The 22,212-nt window shown below is 34.6% G+C and overlaps 1 protein-coding gene across 3 annotated transcripts in view; it reads left to right on the forward strand.

The window, feature by feature from the left end:
* NLGN4X (neuroligin 4 X-linked) overlaps positions 1-22,212 on the forward strand; it is a 161,130-nt gene that overhangs the window by 25,143 nt on the left and 113,775 nt on the right. For 2 of the 3 annotated variants that reach the window (XM_054654965.2, XM_054654964.2), the window contains exon 2: positions 4,665-4,748. The gene's annotated coding sequence lies outside the window, so the exon portion shown is untranslated. Of the gene's footprint in view, positions 1-4,664; positions 4,762-22,212 lie in introns of all 3 variants that reach the window. The other variant, XM_077173303.1, reaches the window with a different exon arrangement.

The raw sequence follows: 22,212 nt of genomic DNA on the forward strand, positions 1-22,212 counted from the left end.
TCAGAAGATTTGTTTTGTTTTGATTCAAAGTGAGTCTAAATCTTTGTTTGCAGTCTGCTTGTTGTATTTTAGGTTTGTTTTGGTTTTAGGGTTTTTTTTTTTTTTAGTTTTTTTAGCCTTGGTTTGTTTTCTTTTTTCTCTTCAGCATGGTTTATTTTTTCTTGCAACTTTTCAGGTTTTGACCTGTAGTATTAATTATTAGGTTTGCTTGGAACCTCATTGCACCAATATTGTCATCCTTTTGTCCTTTGTTTTGGAATGAAATGTGTATTATATTCTATTCAAATATTTATCTTAATTCATTCTCCTCATGAAGGAGGAATTTTTAATCTTTTTTATCTGGTATATCACATATGATATCTTGTTTTTTTGTAGGTGGTTCAGGATGTTTCTGATGTAGCTAACATGAGAAATTAATCTGTTTTGCCAGTTGTACTAACAAAAATTCATATCCAAATAATTCTGAAGGCAAGATGATTTCTCAAGAAATGTTAGTACTTTATGGGGAAAAAATAAGCAAATTCACATCACTTGTTCCAAGCTGCCATCATGCCTTACACATAGCTCCATTTCTCCTCTCCATCTGCATCCTGTGGAGGTGGCCTCAGCCTTTCCATTTCTGTGTTACTGCTCCTTTGCTGCTGCCATTGTTTCTTTGGTAGCAGCCCATTTTCTCTGAAGAGCAGTCTCTGTTTATTGTTTGTGTTAGGCTGTTCTGCCTACTTCCTCTGTTCGTCTTTGGTCTCTGCTAGACTTTTTCCTGCCCTTAGACCTTGCCAAGATTCATACAAGACTAATCTTTCTTTTTCTTGTAGTTTCTTTCTAAAGCCACCCACCTGTTTTGTGGGATATTTTAGTTATTTGTGGCTGAAGATACAGTCCCTCACCTCTGGCTTCAGAGGAGTGTCAATCTTTTCTCCCTGCTTTTCTCTGACTATTGCTACAAGGGTATCCTCATAGGACAGGCAGAAATCAAGACTAGAGGTGCAGAAAGGTTCAGAGGTTCAATTATTTAAAACAGAAATAGGTGAGCAGAGAATCATGAGGTATGTATGTCAGAGGTAGGAAGAAACAAATTTCACATCTCTTTCTGATCTGCTTGAAGACAAGGACTGTAACTCAGAATATGTACATTGAGAAAGAGTGTGTGGATGAGAGGCTTCCTATCTTCTGATGTGGTGCTTTTGATTAAAGTTGTGAAATGGGAGGCTTTTTCTGGATTAATTTCCTCACTTTAGGCAAAGAGAGTTACTGCCTATTCAGCAAAGGAAAATTACATTTCGCTGCCTTTGCATTGTTTAATACTTAATTACATTTAGTTTGAGTAAAGAAATTAAGATACCACCACTCATTTCTTGGATAAATCAAAATCAACATTAGCTCAGCTGGTGTAGTTGAAGAGTGGGTTGTTCGTTTTCTAACTTGAAGCCCACACTCTGACTCATGAAGATTATAAGTCTAGAATTCAAAAGGATGCCTTTTTTCTACCCACTAAAATACAAAGGAAGCCTATGGTCAGATTTAGTTATTTTGCTTTCATATACTTTAATCAGGGGGAAAAAATATTTCATTTGCATATCTCTGATATACCTCTGGCTGGTCTGCGTCTGTTTCCTGCTGTGAGATCTACCTCTGGCTAGCTTTCCTCTTCTGAACAGCACTGGCCTCCCAAACTGTCCAGGCAATAAAGAGTTGAAATAGCAACATCTGCTTACTTGATCTTCTGACTTCTGGATTATTGATTCTGAGAGGATATCACAGAACTGTCTGCATGCATTTCCCCATGCTCTCAGGCACATGGTGTGATTCTTGGGGTATCCTGCTTGGGACCAGAGTTGGATTTGATGATCCTAATGGGTCACTTCCAACTCAGCATATTCTATCACCCATTGTTTAATGACTGATTTTTTTTTTTTTAAATAGATAAAAAGACTCAAAAATTATTTGCTGTGAAATATGTCACTAGATACAATTTTTTCAATTTAACAGTGAGGAGAGCTTATTGTGAAAATTTTCAAAAGAAAGAACTTGTTATGAAACTGAATTGAAAGTGAAAAGGGTATAAACATTGTAAAGGTTACAGGTTTAAAGATGTATTTAAAGATGCTAAAATTGAATTCAAAAGGGTACATTTTCTTAAAGGGATTCCACGAATCTATCTGCTGAAACAGAAGTTAATTAAAATAGTCCAGTAATTGTGTTGAACAAATTTGAGCATCAAATACTAAAAAAAAATGTTTTTAGCCTATATTTAGGTATTGGCAGGATCTGGCAGGGGTTTTAGGAATAGCTGGAGAAAGTGGGTCATCATGTTCAAAACAAAACAGATTTTTTTTTATAAGACAGAGATTTTCTTTCTCAAGTAGACTAAGATAACTGTACATAGTGACAGAATGCCAGTATTACTGTGTTCTTGTTGTAAAATCATAGACAGCTGTGGTAATTCTGAGAAATTACTCAAATAAGTAAGCTTAAACTGGGTAACATTAAAACTAGGGCCATTATAACGCCATTGGGTTTAAGTTAGAAATGCGTCTGTGGAATGGTAAGCAAATCTGGCATAGATTTCAGAAAAAAAATATGCTTAGAGGGACTGCCAGCATCCCATAATATTTCCATTAAAATTTTGTAATTATGAGGAATTTTTCACAGATATGAAAAAAATTAGCTCCTTAAAAAAGAAATAAAGTATGTAGACAATGCCTATACTTTGTCTAAGTGTAGTCTTAGTGCTAGTCTTTTAACATGTGCCTATGCTTCCTGATAGAAAGGAGGTGCAGCATTTGCTGTTGCTTTTTTGAAAGCAATGGACTATTAGAGAGATAAAGTCTAAACATGATCTTTAAAGGGACATTGTGATTTACTAAAATACATAAAATGTAAGTTATAACCCTAGTCACCTACAATCCAATTCAGTCTGCCAAGGACAACTAGAAGACAGTGTAAGATAATGTAAAGGTGAAAAAGATAGACATATAGGTATGGAGTTAAACTTGGAAAACCTAGAAATAGTACCTTCTTAATTCATGCTTTAAAGCTGGAGACTATTTTGGTACCATGGAGAGACAATAAATGCAATCCCTATGGTTACCAGTAAAGCTGAGTTCTTTCCTCCTCTCTTCTCTCCTCTCTTTTCTCCTCTCTTCCTGTAGCAGTAATTAAGCTATAAAGGATGCTGAAATAAAGAAATTCAGGTTTTAAATAACTGAGAAGGGAAGCTGTGTTAGCCTTAGTGGATTTTCACTTCCATTGACAGCCATTCCTTAAATCCTTCCTTATTTCTTATATCCTAAGTTTAATCATATACTACTGTTAGAGAATTGGAATGGCTGTCGGTCTACGTGAGCAGTGAAAGTAAAGTAATCTCCAGTAAAAGTGCCACTGTCATATGGAGAGATTTAAGGCATTACCATAGCTTGGAATACAGATTGTTCTAAACTTCAACATCTGATTCCTCAATGGGTGTGTATGAAAAGTCACAGTGTTGCCAGCCTTCCCCTGCAGCAAGTGTCCAGATGGACACTTTGACAGTTTAGGTAGGGTGTTTCACACATTCCTTATTCATATTTCAGAATTTCTTCTTTTCAGACGTGTGTTCACGTAGCCATCCACTGGTACTTATTTCCAACTTACAAAGATAATCACTGTGCTTACACAGAATTGAGGCCTGTGTTTGCAGCTGTTATAATAAATTGCACTTACAGTGAGTGGTTTGGTTGTAGAGAGTCAAACCATTCACGAGGAAGTATTCATTGTGATTAAAATTGCAAAATTTCCAATCTGTGTGCTGATCAACTTAATAAAAAAAAGAATAAATGATAAGAAGTGCCTTTAAGAGATATACAGAGAAAAACAGAGTGCATGTTTCCCCTGCAAAATGTGTGCAGGGGATAAGTAAATCCCATAAAGTCTGATGGCTTTGGAGGGAAGACAAGTATTTAAGGTATTAAAGTCTTGAAAATATTAAAATTACCTGAAATACGTTTCTTAACACTATTAAGGTTTGGGTTTTAAATCACAATGTCTCAAGATACTCTTGACAGAACAGACCGTTGGTAAATATTGGAATTTAATCTAAAAAGTGAATCTAACATGGATAGATTATTCAGAAATAGTCTATCCATTGAAATTTGAAGTATAAACTATAGTTTTCAATTACACATAGGAAAGAATAAAAATAGTAAAATGGCATTTAAAATGTGGTTATTTATATTTAAATTAAATTGAATATATTTTTATATATTGGGCTATTGAAATTTTATATTTGGCTATGCATAATATATGTTTAGAGAAATATTTAAAACCAAAGTGTTTTGTTATGATTTCTTCTGTATCTTGGATTTCAGAGTATTTACTTGCCTTAGCAGGTTCTCAAAATGTATGCTTTTGTGGTATACAGGTTTAAAGACAATTCTGGCTTTGTAGCAGTGTTTAATATGCAAAGAAAAAAAATACTGCTAATAATTTTTATGACATAAATCAATACAGTGTGCTTAATGTAATTATTGTGTAGTTATTAATATTGTCATTTCTCTTTTTGTTAACTTGAAAAATAGCGTTACAGGTGATTTACTAAGCATCCACTTTTTTACCATTTTTGACTCATACATCTGCATTTCCTTTCTTCATTTACTGAAGAGCACTATGTATTTTTTTCCTAACAGGAAAAATTTCTGCTGTAACTAAAATGACATCATGCTGCCTCCTGTGGGGGAATGCTGAAGCCTTCTCAAAAATACAACACAGTGGTAAGTACTAAAAGTATGTTCATAACAATTCCTTTTTTCATAAGAATATATAAAAGAAAGATAGCAAGTCTCTGTTGCTGGTATTCTTAAATGTGCTTGAAATATCTTTGCAATATATCCATTTAAAAAGTTTGTTTACCCTGTGTTCATCCAATGAGACATGGAATACAGTACATTCTAAGCATTAGCACTGTTTATATGCTTACTTATGTTAGGCATGAATTGTTATTATTTTTCAGCTCTATAAGTATTGAATTATACCAATCAGTTTGTAATTAAAAGACATGAGATTAAGCCTGGCTATTGTGACACTGCTGCTCGGTAAGATTTGGGGGTTCCAGGCCACACTGTACCAGACAGAGCTGTCTGTCTTCAGTTTGCAAGACAAGGTGGGGTTCCAGAGTTCTTATGAGGCTGTACTAAAAAAGAGGCTTGGTTGATGTTTCATACTGTTACCATAAAGATCTATTTTTTCCTCTCAGTGGTTAGCAAAATATGAGAGAACATATTTTAATGTATAGCATGTACACAGCACATATATGTATGTGTATATCTATGCACACAGATATATAAACATTCTTATTATATCAATATGAAATATGTGATAAGGGTTTAATTTAGAAATCCATGCATAGAATATGTTCTTTTTATAAAACACCTTGATCTAATTACCATTCTTTCATACTGTGCCTGACACATTGATTAATGAGAAGGGAATGAGATGTACAAGTGACCAGAAAAGTTTCTCTGGTGCAAACTCTTCCTTTTCCCTTTATACTATCCATGAACTTTGAAGCAGATGTGACTTTTTCTGTAATCATCGCACCAGCTGTAGTACAATGACGTTTCCATTTTTGCATTGACACTGGGACCTAAATTCAAGGAGAAGGAATAATAATATATCTGATGTTATAATAAAGTTGTGAATAAGCAATAATTCAAAGTGTGACAGGTTAGTTATGAAAATTGAAGCTACCATTATGTGAAGTGGAAAATTCAGACAAAGAAAATAACAGCTTTGAAAATTTCTGTGATTTTTGCATCACTGAACCATGTTTATTCCAATTTGTAACAATTTACATGTAATTGAATAAAAAATACTTTATGAACAGGGACCCGTTTAATAGTTTAGCATCCACACTGATTGTGATAATAGCTGAACTATTTGGAGGTATATAGTGACTAGTACAATATGCATAAGTGTCATACATAGAATTCAATTACTGACTCTACTTCAGAGAACTCATGACATTTTTTTTCAGGAACGAGGCAAGCAACTGATATAAAGAATACAAGGCTCATATAAAACTGAAGTCAATGTTGAAATAATTTCTTTGGAACTAACGATTTGTGGTACATTTGCCTTGTCTGGCATTAGAATGAGCCACAGCCATGTTCCAAGAAGGGAAATTCTTATCTCTAGCTCTATCACAGTACACTGAGATAGACCACAGAAGCTGGAGAGAGGATTTTGAAGGGGAAACCAAGGGATGGAGGGATTTTAGTTTTTTCCAATTTCTCAGTATTTTGTTTGCTCTCCATAATGCACAGCAGGAAAGTCAGAGAGGAGGAGAAGAAAAGGAAGCAAACAACATTAAAGCAGAAAAGTGAGATGGAGCCTGTTGATGTCTGGCTTTTAACTCAAACTGCAAGTTAGTGAACATCAGAAGCCAGCTGTGCCTTTTGAAAATTTTCTTGTTCATCTAAGGTGATAATTGGACTATACATTAAAAAAAACCAAAGAAAAATATTAGAAAATGAAGTTATAAATCAGCATAAAATTTATTTCTGCTTCTCTGCTTGCTAATTTTCTGAAGTAGCAACAAATATTTGTATTCAACTACTAGCCCTGAGGTAATCCAAAATACACAACAGAAATACAGAAATATTTGTTAATTTCTTATTTGTCTAGAAAAAGTTTCTATTGAGATTTTTTTCAGGAGAAAAATGGAAATGGATCTGAAGGCCTTCAGGATAATTCATAATCCAAGCCAAACTAACCTCAAAGTTGTATTTTCAGCTGAAAATAGGGATCTATTTGGATAAACAGAAGAACAAAAAAAATTCCGAAAGATAACTAGGGACAATAGCTTGGATAGATTCTAACTATAACTTTGGCTGCATTGGACTCTTATATTCGAGAGAAATACAGAAAGAAATCCCTACATCTTGAACTCTTTAACTGCTTACTTGCTATCTGTCTCATCCATAATTCCAGATAGAATTCTTCAACATAATAGACCCATTATCTTTCTCAAGAACACGAGCCATCAATTTATGTTTGGAGTATGCGATGTGTGTTTCCTGGAAATGCATATATAATATAGTATTAAAAACTGAAGCAAATGAATGGCCCATGTTTTTTCCTCAGATTTTGATTGTGCATCAGAAGTATAAGTGAGTTGAAATGGTTGGATTTCTTTCTAGAATCCCAACCTGACAGCTGAATGTGCAGATGGAGCCCTGTGGTAGTCTGTGAAGCGCTGTGTCATTCCTTTGATGTAGCCACATACTGTCAGATTCTTGATCATGTTCTCAGACTCTGATCAAACCTACTGTCTTGTATCATTTATGGTAACAAATGTGAAGGAAAAGTAAAGCCTTTATATTAGGAGGCAGGAATAAACCATTCCAGTTTAAGTCTTGGGAGTTTTAGGAAACAGATCAACTCTTTATTCTCTGAGGAAAATCAGGGCACAATACAATTCTCATTCTTAGAGCTGTCAGAGCTCCTCAGCTTACTTTTCAGCTCTTGGGATTCGGATAAGAATTTTTCCCTTCCTCTTGTCAGGGTTTATGGCTGTACATGAAAGTACTCTTAGCTGAGCAGTCCAACCTCTGGTTAAGCATCATCTTCAACTCCTCCAGTTTTCTTTTTAGGCTCTCACTGATTTTATAGTCTTAGGTGGAAGAAAAGTGCTCCCCCACATTTCCTCTGTCTTGGACAAATATCTGCACAATTTTAGCATGGAAATCCATCAGTTATGTTGGTTCCTAAGACTGTGTTATGATACTTAGGCTCTGCTAATGTTATAGTGTGCATTCTTCCTACCAAGTCTCTCTTAATTTTGAAACACAAGGAAGGAAGGAAAAAAAAGACCTCAGTTTAAAATTCTTCCCTTTTACAAAGATAGAAGGTGTGTTTTCCATACTGAAACACAAGTGATAAGCAAGAGCAACTAATGAAGTTACCAGGTGAACCCAGATTGATGGTCTGGTTATGTCAGTTAATTGAGGCTGATGCTGAACATTTCAGTAAGTTTCCAAATTGGAAACTGTATCTTCTTAAAAAAATTCCAGTAGTGTAAATTGAATTTAACACCTGCTGTCTGGAAATTTAACCAGACTTTAATGAGAGTTTGTCTAGATTTTGTTGTAGGATGTTCCACAGCTCTCTATGCACCGAAAAAATTTGTTTCCAGGGAGAGTGTTCTGAAATCCTAAATCCAGTGTAGTTAACTGTTTCTCAGTTGATCTAGGAAAAATAAATTAAGTTGCATCGTCTGCTTTGCTGTGAGGTGTTACTGGTAAATTTAATCTTAACAAATCCATTACACCACTGGTATTAGGGTGTGTGTTTTCCATTAAAGGTAGAGGCTTACTGTGAATAGTGGAATGAAAATCAAATCAAAAATAGTGGATTCTCTAATGAATATAAATAATCCTTGCTTCCATTTGAATTCAAAATGATGTATCCATTATTTTATTCCAATATTTTGTAATGCATTTCAGTATGACTGACCTAAAGTATCTAAAACTAGATAAACTCTAATGATCTCCACCAATATGTGAATTTCTTAAGAACCCAAGTGAGAAATGGAAATAGGAAGCATTTTTCAAATATTACTCAACTACAAAATAGCAAACACCAAAACTTTCCAGGTCATTAAATTTATTTTCAGGTGGCAGTGTATTTGAATTATTTTCAAGCTTCTACCTAAGTTCATTAGCTTTTTTAAAAAGCCTTGAGAGGATAGTTAAACAATTTTATAAAATATAAGTCATGATTGTCTTAAATCTTTAGGACCCATGCACTGTTCTTATCTAAGTAATGCTTCCAGAAATATAATTGATTTTGTAGAAAATTAATTTGAACATATTACACAAAGTATTGTACAATAGTAACAGAGAATGGTTAAAGTAGTGTAATTTCAACATTATACAGACTTCATGGATAATGGAAGTTCACTGAGTCATAGCATCATGAGCAATAAGTAAATGTGAAATAAAAAATAATCACACTATTTTTCACAGACAGCTCATTTAAAGTTTAGTCATGTTCCATTCAAAGAACCAGAGTGCAAATTTTACTATCTCAATGTTTAAACTTGATAATCTTTTATCACTGTGACTAATATAATTTAAATCTACTGTACTGAACAACAGGTAGTGACGTTATATCTATTATATAATTTTCTACAGAGAACTCTAAATCTTAAAAGAAGTTCATAATAACTCAGTGTTGTTGGGTTATGGGGTTTTTTTCCTCCCTAAGAGTAGTAAAGCTTTTGAGAAAATGATTCCAGTGCAAATGAATTGTCCTCTCTCTGTTTTATCCACAAGACCACAGCTTGTTTTGTTTGGACAACTCAGTAGTAGATGGGAAAGAAAGACCATCTGTATCTGTTAATAAATATCCCTTTACTGGTTATTCAGCAGTTATCTCCCTCAGTTTTCATATAAAAGGAATGGATCTGTGTAACAGCAAAATCTTGTGTCTTCCTGGTATCTCTATAACTTAATTTGAGCTCTGCATCTTCAAGTTTCTTTTAGAAACAACTGACAGAAGATGGTTTCTGGGATCATAGCATGGGACAACGATATCATACAGTGCTTTTTATACAGGTTGTAATCTAGGTTTTGAAACCAAGGGCTACGTTGATTACTGGTGGAAAGCAATAAGGAGTGATGTCTCTCAAAGGTCCATACTGGGACAATGTATTAAATATCTTCATCAGTAACATAGACAATAGGATTAAATGCACCCTTGGCAAGTCTGTGGATGAGTGGTGCAACTGATTCACTTGAAGGAAGAAATGCCATCCAGGGGTACCTCAACTGGCCGGAGGAGTGGTCCATGAAAACTTAATCAAGTTCAGCAAGACCAGCATAAGGTCCTGCACTTGTGTCATGGCAATATCCATTACCATTAGGGGCTGGATGGTGAATGGATCAAAAGTAGCCTTGCAAAGAAAGATTTCGAGGTACCAGTGGATGAGAAGTTGTTAATAAGTGAGCAATGTGTTCTTGCAGCCCGGAAATCCAACTGTACCCTGGGCTGAATCAAAATAGGTGGCCAACATGTTTGATGGAAGTGATTCTGCCCCTTTATTCTGTTCTGGTGAAGCTCCACCTTGAAATGCTGCATCCAGCTCTGAAGTCCTCAACACAAGAAAGACACGGACATGTTAGAGTGGGTCCAAAGGAAGACCACAAAGGTGATCAGAGGACTGGAGCACCTTACCTGTGAAGACAAACTGAGACCATTGGAGTTGTTCAGCCTGGAGAAGGCTCTTATGAGACCTTACTGCAGCCTTTCAATATATAGAAAAGGAGAGAGAAGAAATGTGGAGACTTTAATCAGGGCCTGTAGTGACAGGGAGCAAAGGGGAATGGCTTTAAACTAAAAGAGCATAGATGTAGAGGGGCTGTAAGGAAGAAGTTCTTTATTGTTAAGGGTGGGGAGACACAGGAACAAGTTGCCCAGAAAAGTTGTGGATGCCCCATCCTCAACTCAAAGCCAGGTGCTCAAGGCCAGGTTGGGTGGTTTTGAGCAACTTGATCTCGTGTGTGGCATTCCTGCTCATAGCAGGAAGGTTGGAACCAGATGGTCTTAAAGGTCCCTTGCAACCAAAACCATTTTATAATTTTATTATATTACTGTATAATATCATACAGTGCTTGTCTATGCATGTTTATAAAACATGCAAGTGTATTAAGGTAAATGGCTGAGTATATATAGAACAGATTGATTTTAACACTCATATAGCACTAAAGGTAGCACTGTATGCACCTCAGCATCAGGACTAGAATTTGGAGATAAAGTAGAAAACCAGTAATGATGGAATCACATTCTGGGTGGGGTTTTGTGTTTTGTTTTTTTGGGGTTTTTATCCTTTTTTTAATCTGTTTTTTTGTTTGTTTGGTTGGTTGGTTGGTTTTTTTTTTTGTTTGGTTTGGTTTGGTTTGGTTTTTTTTCTGATTTTTAGAGAAATTATACCACAGTGAAACCCTTCTGGGTAGTGCCCTTAGCATAGCTATTGCAGCTGATTCCATGATCGTGTGCCATTGCCATAGTGTGAGATTGTTTATCAAACAGCACATGAGAATAATTAAGGTTTTTTGTTCTTTCAGACAGATTTGGGTTTTTAAAAATAGGCTTTTAGTACAGTTTTAGGAAAAAAAAAACAACTTCCAGCACCACTCCAGAGGGCCTGGATATCCCATGCATTCTATGTCATATCTGCTAAAATACTGAATTATTTCCATTCTGTGCTAAATGCGAGTAATCCACCACAATTATGCTAATCACTGCCCTGAAAACAAATTGATACAGCTGTTGAGTGACTAGGGAAGATGATGGCATATTTCTTTCTTGTTTGAAAGAAAAAAATAAAATGTTTTTACCAGCAGGAAGCCAAACTGCTTGTAGAAATTACTTAGGATTGAAAATCACTATTTGATTCTGAAGGTAAATATGTTTGTATATATGAATATAAAATACATTTAGCTTTAATTGCATGCCAATTTAGACCCAGATAGCTAGTATTGTACAGAATTTTTTACAGTGTTATTTTGCTTTTATTTTCTATTGATGTTGTGGAAAATATATATGTGTGTATATATATACACACACATAGTGTTTTCTATTGGATCTTAAGTATGGAAGCTGAAATTATCTAAACCACTCTTTCTAAACCAGGTTTATTATCAACACCCTCCACACATTTCCTTTCATATATACTGCTTTGCATTCAAGTTTTCTTTTCCAAGAAAAAAGCCAGAGAAAGGGAACACAACACAAATATGGTAATGTTGTTATCTACAACTTAGAAGAACTTCAGTGTAGGTGAAACTACTCAGGTTAAGTAAAAACAGATTCTGTCACCTTTCATTATAGGTTCTATTTCTTAGAAAGATGTATGAAGTAGTACTCTTCTCTTTTTCACCTGGTTGCAGCTGTATTAATAGCCTTTCTGCACTCACAGCATGAACATGGATTTAAAGCTTACGTGACTATTCACAAAATGTTAGAAAAAACAGCATGAATTTTTATGTTACAATAGGACTTTGGGAAATCACTGACAAAATTTGGTGCATAATTATAATCTTAAAAAACTGCATTTTTTCTTTGTGTAAGAAATCAATAACCTGCGACCAAATATCTATTAAAATTGTGGTTTGTCTCTTTGGGGTGGAAACAAAGCTCTTTTATCTGGAACTAAATTACACATTTAATTCTAATGTAGTTTGCAGTCAGTGGAGTTAATTATACTGAAAAATTGTGTTGCTGCTATCATTCGAGGCTTTTTGCTTGGCTTTAAAGGTACATAGGTGATATTTCATATGCTGTATCATACCATTGTGACTGCTGTTACTGGTAGACATGTGTCATGAATTTGATTCACAAAGATGAGATGCAAATTCTTGAAAACTGTGAATAATGAGCTACAGTCTATTCTTACTTAAACAACATCACCAAAAAAAGCTGAAGGTATTCCTCCTTGAGCAGAAGGGTGGGACCAGATGAACTCCAGAGGTCCCTTCCAACTTCAACCAATCTATGAATCTGTGATCTTCATTTAAGAGCAATTAAATTTTTCTTTCCATAGATTTAAAATAACAGTTTGACCCTTTCTCCTTCATTATATGGAAGTATCAAAAAGGATGGAAAAAACCGCAAGCAGTTAGGCTACAAGTTTAAATAATGATGCTGAGTCACTTGAGAAGTTAGGTGATGAATAATTAGAGACTTAGCATTTCTATTGTTAATACAGTTCTGTTTAAAAGCAGAAAGTTAAAAGAGATATAGTATATTATATAATATACTATATATACTATATACCAAATGAAACAGAAGTAAATACTTTAAAGACTACTGAAATAGTTTTTATTTCATATTTATTACAAAGTATTAGTGAAATACGACTCATTGAGTGGCACGGTGTGAGGCTACAATACAAAGTTCAAACAATGGCAGAACTAGAATCTGTTTTTGTTAGAAGCCATCAAAACTAAAATGTATAAACAGTGAGGTAATAAGCTACGTAAGGGTACAAGAAATTCACATCTGATATATCCAGCATCAAATGTATATCAATTTGAGATCAGAATTCATTAAAGCATATTTATCTGAAAACCAAAGCTTTTAGGATAGTGCAGTCATTAAGCAATCTGAGTTTATTAATTAACAAAGCAGGAGTTTCAATAGAGGAGCTTGACAAAGAAAATGGATGTGTTAGAATTTCACCAATGAAAATTGAAGCTGGGACACAGAAGTCACAGCGATTACACTAACAGGTCACTCTCTTTGCAGTTTAATTGTCTTTTGGAATATGGATTTTCAGTGCTTTTAAATAGTAGTTTGATATTAGTGCAACTTTCTCTGAGCTTTTTAAAATTTAAATATTACCACCGTATGCTATGAGGATAACTTTAAAAAAACGGAGTTAAAGAGTTATCAAAACTTGTGTTGACCTTTATTTAAAAACAAATTGGAACTCATCTGGCACAGAGTTCCTTTTCTGTGAAAAAATATGTCATGGGGAACTTAATTCCTTAGTTGAAGAATTTTTCCCTATAGCTGTTTATGGTTTATTATTTGGAATCTATATGCTGGAAATCATCAAAATTGGAAAAAAATTAAATAAATCAGTTTTTTTTTGTTTGAAACATGAAATATGTCATCAATATTGCCAGAATATGGCAAAACACTTACCAGTTTGTATTATTGGCAGTGTAGCTGCCATGTAGAGAAATACAACCATCTTTGTGCAAGACTTTAGGAAAGATAATTGTTGCAAATATGCTGAAATTCATGGCCAGAGAAATAATCAATCACACCTCCTGAATGGTTATCTTCAATACCTATAGAAGACAATATTAAATTCCAAAAAACCTGTTCAGCACCTTTCCAAGGTGATAGCTGTGTCATCCTTTTGAGGACCAGCAGCAATCTAAATAAAGGCAAAAAGGAGATTTGAATTTCTTGTTCTGAGAATCAATAAGAATACTTCTGGGAAAACACATGTGCACTTTCCCACCATTTAAAAATAATTATATACAGCTGCAAGCAAGACCTTTAGATGATGGATCTTTTTCTCTCATGCCAAAGAAGGCATTATGGAAGGAATTATTTTGAAGAATAAAGTATAAATCAGATCACACAGGAATTACTGAAATATCTCCAATATGAGGTAGAATAATCTTCTCCTCTATCAAAGGGATTTAATTGTCTGCCCTGACCTCCATCTGTTCTATTAATTGACTGCATTAGTTTGTGGTAGATATTTTTGGTTGGTATTATGTTTTATTAGTGAGATTTCTTGAGATGATATAATAGAAGCACACAGGAAGCTGTAACTTCTGCCATGTGACAAGGTATATTTTTTCTCAGTCCTGACCTAAATCAGTTGACTGAGGGCAGGAAAAAATAGATCAGTCCTTCCTAGTCAACCTGGCAGCTGCAAATTGTCTTCTGTTTGGTTTGTTTTGTTGTTGTTGTTTTTGGGTTTTTTTTTTCAATATCATCCCATATGGATATGATAAAAGAAAGAAAAGAAAAAGGAAACCCCACCCAAAACCAAATAAGTTTAAAAAACAACCCAGAAACCCTTTACAAAATAAATGAAATAAATTCCTTCTACACATAAAAATAAGTTTTATATTGATTGTTTTGATGGGCATATTACTTTTCCTTTATACAAAACGAAGCTAAAAACAAATAACCAGGAAGAAGGAAGGAGTCACAGGCAAGAGTTATGAGTTGGAGAAAAGAGGAAAGAGAAAGATTTGAGAATTAGAAGAGAACTGAGAGGCCTATGTGCAAAAGAGAAAAAGTATAGAAGGTACCTTTATAAGAGGACATTTTCAAGCAGGGAAGAACAAGAGTAAGATGGGTCTTCAAAAAGTACCATGGCATAAAGTTTTGTCACGGAATCATATTGTTAAAAAATATTTCTCCTCATATTTAAAAATGCCCATGTCGTTTTGTTAGCGTTCAGAAACACATAATCACAAAAATGATTATATGTAGGTGCTTTATTGAAGAGCTCTGGGTGTCAGGGGTAACAACCCAAATCTGAATCCAATATGCATTCGGGATGAACATGTTTTTATATTCTATCGTTATATAACTTTCATGTTAATTATTAAACTTATACTGTTCTATTATATACATAGATTTCAATCAAGCATGGCTCCTCGTGGCCCCCCCTTTAAATTTCTAGCATAGTTTCTCATGATTCTTCTTATGATTATACAATAATTATATTTAATTACTAAACAATCATCACATCTAACAATTATATCATTTATCATACTGCTTACGCAAGTGCAATGATCTGGCAAAACACAAAGCCTAACATTTTCAGAGTCTATCTTTAGTCTCTAACATTTTCCAGGCCCACACTATCAGTTTTGCATTCTTGTGAAAGCAGGTAGAGTGTGCTAAACAATATGATATTAATAATAAAAGTAATAATATTGTATGGGTCTTGTTAGAAAGTCATTCATAAATGTTACTCATTGCAACCAAAAAAATCAGGAGAAACATGTGTTTTAAAAATAAATAATCAAAATATTTCTAAAATAATTGTAGTTTTCCACAAGCCTATCACTTCTATGTTGGTAAAGGCTAGTATTAGGTGAAGATGGCAAAACTGGATAAACTCATTCTCAGAGATATGATTTTACACCAGGGAAGATTCATTGCAACAGTTTTTAAAATAACTTGAAGGTGGCTATAACAATAGGTGGGAATAACAATATTAATGGCAAAAATAATAAAAACAGCCCCAGAAAATAAAATTAATTAAACAGTAGGTGAGAAAATATCTGCATTTTAGTCTTAACTTTTCATATGGACTTTCCCATCAATGGATGCTACATTATCTTTGATAAACTATCAGTGCAATTAATGATAGAAGAAGACAAAAATTTGTTAAGAAACTCATAGCAGAATAAGCTTTTCCTGATTTTAGTCATGAGGACTTTGTTCATGTATGAAACAAACAGGAAAGTTACGAGGCTCTTAAGTCTGTGGTGATAAAGATAATTCTGTGTATATTGGTAAGAAGTGAAAGAAAGAATCATCCTGCTACAGCTTAGTTAGGACAGTTAGCTGTCTAATCTAGGCTAATCACTTGGACTTTTTCAGCATAATCTTCAGGATGCTTTCATAGTGGTTGACTTCAAGTAATATTTAATGTCCAATACCTGTGTAACAGTAGGGGGAAGTGCTGCCTGAAGTGTATGCTTCTGCTATAGACAGACTGTCTGACATTTTCATATACAGTTTGGGAAACAAACATGAGCTTTAGTATTTGTTGCCAAGGTAGAGAAGGTACCTATTCATTGTGCTAAGCAAAGATGGAAACATTCCAATAATTGGAGTGAAAGGATGAACAGGAGGAGAAATGGTAACTTCTGTGTTTTTCATTGGCTTCCATTTCTGACTCAGGTACAACTCTACGCATTACAAAGCAAATATGATATATTACCTTAGATTTCTGAAAACCCTTTGATGCAAGAAAATATAATTAACTACATGTGAGATGGCTTTGAAATTTCCCTTGTAGTAGAATGAAAAGGATTGTCATGCAGATAATTTTGGGATTTTTTTTTTTCTAAGAGAAAACATCACATATTGTTCTGAGATTTCTCTTGGAATTGTTGAAAGACCATGAAAGATGGTTTGATTTTTTTATCATTTGGGAGTGTGGGATTTGAAATGGAGGACTTTTTTCACTGAACAGAAAACTACCAGAAAAAGATTTGATGTTTTTTCCAAGCTTAGCTTTCCTGATTTTTTGGCATCTTAATCAGTGGTGAGAAAAGATATCTCTGGTTCTGTCCATGAAGTTACATCTCAGTCAATAAAATGGTCCAGGGGGCTATTCTCTGCCCCTGATGCCACATAACATAGTGAAAATCTTTCTTACTTAAAAAAAAAAAAAAAAAAAAAGCTGTCTGTTGAAGAATACCTCTGGCCTATGCTACTCCCTGTTTATGCTTGTGCACTGGCTGGTAGGTATGAATACTGGGGCAGGACAGTGTTGGGTCCACACTCTAGCCCTATCTAGTTTCCTGCTTAGTCCCTAAATTCCAGTGCTTACTGCACTGGCCTGAAAACAGCTCAAGATAAGACTTTTGTATGATAATGCTATGCTTAGCTTTTAGTAGTCCATAGTATGTGATATAATTCACAGCTCCCATTACTTATGTTGGCAAGAAAGTTAAGAATTTCATCCTTCATTAATTGAATTCAGCATAGACAGGACAGTAAGCAGAGTATATGCCGCAGTCTCTCTTCTAGGCAAGCTTTTAAACTGTGTTTGCAGGGAAGAGGGGAAGGCAGCAGGCAGCACAGGAATGGTTTCATTAGTGTTATTTAAAATCATAGAATAATATAATATTTTTCATTGGAAAAGACTTCTAAGATTCAGCATTGCCACACTGACCACTAAACTGTGTCCCTAAGTGCCACATCTACATGCCTTTCGAATGTCTCCAGGGATGGTGATTCCATCACTTCTGTGGGCAGCCTGTTCCGGTGCTTAGCAATCCTCTTAGTGAAAAAAATTCCTAATATTTAATCTAAATTTCCCCCACTCCAACTTGAGGCTATTTCCACTTGTTTTATTCCTTGTTATTTGGAAGAAGAGACTGCCCTCCACCTTGCTGGAGTGTCCTTTCAGGTATTTGTAGAGAGCAATATGGACCACCCGTAAGCTTCCTTTTCTCCAGGCAAAATGACCCCAGGTCCCTCAGCCACTCTTCCTATGACTCGTGTTCCAGCCCCTTCACCAGCTTCATTGATCTAGCAACATTGATCTAGAGAGGGATTCTGATGATCCCATTTTTCACAATATTTTTTGGAGACTTATTTTGCTGAGACATGTTCTCTCACCTCTTAAATATAAGGGATTCAAGACAACATTTAGCAGAGGAAAGCCCACTAAGTTAGGAGGAGAGCCATACAGGAAGAGAAGCTGGAGGACACTCCTCCTTGTGCTGGTGAAGTTGTCTACTTTCAAACAAATAAAGAAAACCAAAGGGGAAGATTTACCTGATAAATCAATTTGATGATGTAAAACCCTAGTAAAGTTAATTTCCACTCATAATTTTTATTTTATGAAATAATTCTCCTACAAACTACATAAGGCTTGCTTGAAATTGAAAATACCTGTCCAACAAAATTTTTATTTCATGGGAATCCAATGTTAGAGATTTCTCATAGTCAAAGGGTAAGAAACTCAGAGTGAAGTCTTTTAGTTCAGGGAGAATGCTTCACAGAGTCCTCATAGCTATCCCAGCCTTATTTGAAAGCTAATGTTTGTAACTTGGAAGAGGGAACAAAGGGTTTAGATTTCTTCAGGTTAATGAGGGTAGCCACTCAACTTCCCCATTTCCAGAATGAATGTATAATTGTGACATTATCATATGAATGAGGGCTGTATCACCACCTGGTAACTGAACCAGGTAATGCAATGAAAATGTCCTGCCTGTGTCTCCTGTGTAATTAAGTCATAAGAATTTGTATAATAAAGCAGCAACTTTTTTTGGCCATATAATATATTAATGGTGTGTCTGTGTGCGTGTGCATGTATTTACATGTATTCATATGCCCAGCTGGTTTAAATTGCTTTTCCCACCCTGTTTCTGGTTATTGTAACATTTTTAAAGTATCCTCTTCTGAGACTAGAATGCCTAGAGGGAGATATCAAATTCTAATCATTAAATAGCCTCAAGAGATCAAATTGCATATCAATCAGTCCCTTAGACAATTTCTCAGTTGGTTCAGACAAGAGTTGTAGTTTCTTTCATCCTTGACAAAGGCATGCGCTTCAGTTCAATGGAGAAGACAAGAAAGGACTGAGACCTGTGAGTTTCTTTGTCTAATATTTAGACAAAACCTGTTAGATTTCATTAAGAATTTTTCTTTTCGGTCATTTGATCTTTCTTACAGAAGAGGAGTTAAGACCCATTCCGTGTTACAAATGCTTTTTTTTGAGATCTTGAAGTGGTAGTGAGTAATGAACTTTGATGTTTTTGAGGGTTTATTCAATTTATTAAGGGCTACTCTGTGAGCCTCATGTATCAAATACTGATTTTTGTGTGCATGTATTATTTTTTTAATATCCATAAATCAGCAATTTGCTCCAGGCATAAGAGATTTTACAGGTACTTTTGCCTTAAAGAAACTCAGGACTGAACATTCTGTTTCAGATCATAATATTTTTATTTTTGTAGTAAGACGTCTGAATTTAAGCAAAGAGAGGTGCATAAAAGAGACAAAGAGAGACCCAGAGTGTGTTACATTTCTTATACAAGGTTATATCAGAAGTAAAAGCTGGAAATTACGCCATCGGTTGTGCTAGACTGTACTGATGCTATTTTTTGTACATTTCCCTAGAATATGTACTAGAAATGTAGCATTTTCTTTAGGCTTCACAGCTGCAATGAGACCATAACTGAATAGCTACTGTCATGGGAAACTTAAATTCAGATCACAATTTGAGCTGAATGGAATGCACCTGTAATTTTGGGATTATTACTTATTTCAGGCTTATGTTTGTAAGGAGTTTATGTTTTTTCCTTCTAATATTGAAACCTTATGTTTATTTGCAATCATCATCAATTTATCCTAAGAAGCAGCAAGTATTATGAACATTGTCTAATGACTGAAATTCTTCTATACTTACATGTAATAGTAGTTGAAATTAATGTTCAAAAGACCGTGAGATAAGTTCAACTGTCTTAACTGAGTATTCCTAGTTAGTCTTGAGTCTTAGTCTTCTGGCCTTGCAGTTTTTTAATAATTTTAAATACAGAAAAAAATAGGGGAAACCATATCTGTGATTTTTTAACAACCACTTCTTATAATTAGATCGAAACAGCTGATTTTTTGAGAATGCTGATGTTAATTTCTTTTTTTCTTTTTGCTTGGAAAGGAGTGATGATCATGTGTTTTCCTTTGCTTGCTTTTCAAATTGTTTTCATTATTGGGAGAATTGCTGTTTTCAAAAACAGTGTAGGGACCACGCAGCTTTTTCCTACAATCCCATTGTTCTTTTTGATAGTGTATGAGATTTAGATATTCTGAATAAGAGTGTTAGCTCCAGGTAAGAAACAATGATATGAAAGAAATGTGTGCCCATTTTCTGAAAAGCAAATGGTGATTGTAGTTTCTAACCTGAGGGATCTAGTGACACTGTCCAAGCCTATCTGAGCCTATTTCTCTCACTTGGAGAAATTAATGGAAGGGTAAATGCAGCATGTTTTTTTAAAAAAAACCCCAAACCTGTTTAATTCAATGTTTATATTGCTCTTCGGGCTTTATTTCCATATTAAAATTTTTTTTTTGAAATCTACCTTTGTCTTCTGTGACTTCTAATCATACAACTAAGACCAACGTCAAGGTCAATTGTGATGTTTATATAGCTGGCATTTATTTTAACTTTAATCAAGGGTATATACTAATTCTTAAATTTGTATCACTTTCTTTTCAGTTTAAACTTTAAATCTTAAAGAAATTTTTGACTGTGAATTAATAAGTTATAATTCCCAACTAAATAATTCTGTGATTCTGTGAGACATTATTCAGACACATCCCTAGATTATAATGCTGAGTTAGTCTCATGACCCACAGGGTATCATGTTTGTTGTAAGTTCTCCTCAGGCTGAACAAAGACACTGGACCATGTGTCAGGGAACTCTTCTGCTTCACTGTATAGCTGTGTTCTTAACTGCAGCAAACAGTTAAAGGAAAGAGGAAGAAAGAAAGTGAGAGGGGGTGCAGTCTGTATGCCTCTAATGTAAATTAGGCTTTCTGCACGTTTTTTCACCCCTGCACAGCCAGCCCTTCCCCAGAAAGTGAGTTGGGGTGACAGGGACTGAGCACAAGTCTCAAGGCAGAGCAGGGAGTTGGCTCAGACAGCACTGCCCCACCCCTCCTCTGGTCACCTTTCCTGTAGCAATGCTCGGCATGTTTGAGATAAAACACACTTAGATCAGGTCCTCTACAATTAGGATTATTAGAAGTCTATATTTAGGCAGTTTTAATTTTTTTTGAGGGCATTTTTTGTGTTTGTGTGTGTTTTTAAGAATCATGTAATGATAAATATCTTATTTGAGTTAGGAAAATGCTTACAAAAATACAACAAAATAAATATATACATGCTATAGAAAAAAGAATTTCTTGTAAAGCTTTGCTGCATGGTAATTTGAAGCCAGACATCACTGTTGTTACACTTCTGAGATTCAAAAATACCTTTTGATCCGCCAGTTTTCGTAAATAAACTTTCTACCAATTTTCTAAGTAATCCAGTCTAGAAGGTGGACATTATTTAATGATTGGTGTTCCTCTGTGTTGTTCACTATTATTTTGTCTGATATTTCTGAATGACTTTATGTAGGATAAGGAAAAATGAAGCTTAGCTCATTTCAATGTTTCAAGGAAGTTCTAGAAGCTCAGAAAAAATCCATAAAGAAGTTATAACTGTTTTGGGTTGTTAGTTTAATTTGAAAGATAATAGATAAACCCAGTATGCATTTACTGATATTTGGAAAAACTGTTCTTTTGTTATTGAATGAACATTTAAATACTGTGACTATTCAGAGAGTGTGGTGCTGATTATGAGGTAGAGGTGTATTTAAACCTGCTTGGGGAAGAGCTTTTACAGAAGAAAATTGTGTGATTAGTTTTCTGCAAATATTTCAAATTGTATGGACATATTGCTAAAAATTAATACTGTAGGCATGTTAAAAATTTCTATGCCTCGGATAGTTCTTATTTACAGTATTGTACAACAATATTACTTTATTATAGAGATTTATATATGTTACAATATGATAATATTCTAATTGCTTTTGTTTAAAAACAGTCAACCAAACACACACACTGACATATAACAAAGCAACAAAGAAAACCCAAAAAGCAATCCATACATATCCACTTAATAACTTTCAAAATTACTTATTTCAAGGGGACAAAGGGAATGGAAAGAAGAAAAAACAGTTCATGTTCTTGGTAAATGAAATATTTTTTGAATCTCCATATTCTGTAAAATATATTAAATACTTAGCAAAATGTCAATATGAGGAGAATCTGAAATTTTATGCATTACATCATTTGTCAGTTTTTTTCTACTGACTAGCTGGTTGCTCTTATATTTCAGCTAATCAAGATCACTGTATGCTTTCAGAATGTCTGTCTAATGAAAGGGATGTGAGTCTTTAACCC

The sequence above is a fragment of the Agelaius phoeniceus genome, chromosome 2 (genome assembly GCF_051311805.1).
Source record: "Agelaius phoeniceus isolate bAgePho1 chromosome 2, bAgePho1.hap1, whole genome shotgun sequence".
Classification (NCBI taxonomy): Eukaryota; Metazoa; Chordata; class Aves; order Passeriformes; family Icteridae; genus Agelaius; species Agelaius phoeniceus.